We start from the raw sequence: 1318 nt of genomic DNA, 5'->3' as shown, positions 1-1318 counted from the left end.
CGTCGAGTTGTATCTGACATAGGAAGGGCTGCGGTAGATGGCACCACCAGTCTCGCAGGCCGGGGCTCATCGCGTCTAACGCCGCACAGTGCGGCTCCTCTGCAGCATTGCTAGACATAACAGAAGGAATTTACAATTATTATTTACGTGATTTTGTGACATGGTGTTTGTATTATATCCAAGTCATATAACAAAGATTTTATCACGCATTTTTCTATTATATTTCCATACATACCTGGTGGTCAATCCATTCTCCCCAGCCCAGCGGTCGAAGCCGATCTCTCTGATGTCGTCACCTGGGACACGTCAAATGCATTATCTACTAGGTAGAATTAATAGATACGCTTAAAGTATGGTCATTTGAAACTGGGTATCAATAATACATAACTAATGATTTTTGTAACCTGGCTTGTGCAATGATGGCACTCATTAACCTAAAAATGTTTTTATTTTTAAAGAAATGTAATATTTGCAGCCGACGTGCATGTACGGTGTATCAAGACATAACTGAGTACATCTTGAGTGCAGAGTCCACACTCAGCAATCATTACCTTTTAGTAGTTAGTTTATGCGTCTGGCATTTACTTTGCACTATCGCTAATGGTTCGCTGTATAACATAGTGCGGGACCACACTAAACGGGACGCTTGATAACGTGTCTAATTTGTATATGTTTTTGTGTAACCTGATTATTTATGTGCAATTTAGGATATTAAGAAATTATCAATTCTTGTAAATAACTTCCAGCTATGAAGACTATTAAATATAAACGTGTAAGTCGTCACATCATTACAAATCTATTGTTTTACGTTAATTTTTAATTGTTATTATAAATGTATGTCCATGTCGTATATCGGTGTGTCAGCACACTAAATGCACATGTATGTTCACAGCTCGTTAGCGGGCGCGCTATCTCCGTGTTTTACTACAACTTGGGCTACAAACAGTTTTATAGTCCTAGCCCAGAACTTAGACCCGTATCTCGGCTCCCACACTGCAAGCACCACTAACCTGAATCCTGATAGACTTTGGAGCAATAACGTGTAAAAGTAAAATTACATAAGATAAGTTCCTGTTAGAAACAAATACATTTATTGTTCGACTTGCTGAATAATGGAACAAGAGAAAAGGGAAAGGTTGTTTGTGTGATTAGAATAGAGAATGGCATAAGTTCTTGAATTTATATTCATGCAGCAACTAAAACGAACTGTTCACTTATTTAAATAGTCCACAAGTATTCCTTTTATAGTAGAAAAGTGTAAGTTACCATCGACACTGGTCCATGTCTTGTGATCGTACAGGTTGGAGATACCGAGCCA

The 1318-nt window shown here is 38.2% G+C and overlaps 1 long non-coding RNA gene across 1 annotated transcript; it reads right to left on the bottom strand.

The window, feature by feature from the left end:
* On the bottom strand, positions 1–1318 carry LOC106109633. The gene is made up of 3 exons (XR_001226022.1): positions 1267–1318; positions 236–296; positions 1–110 (listed from the first exon to the last, which is right to left on the bottom strand). It is a non-coding gene; the product is annotated as an uncharacterized LOC106109633 (long non-coding RNA).

The sequence above is a fragment of the Papilio polytes genome, unplaced genomic scaffold (genome assembly GCF_000836215.1).
Source record: "Papilio polytes unplaced genomic scaffold, Ppol_1.0 DF821121.1, whole genome shotgun sequence".
NCBI classification, from domain to species: domain Eukaryota; kingdom Metazoa; phylum Arthropoda; class Insecta; order Lepidoptera; family Papilionidae; genus Papilio; species Papilio polytes.
Note: the sequence above shows the minus strand (reverse complement) of the source record. Positions and strands in the feature narration are given on the sequence as shown.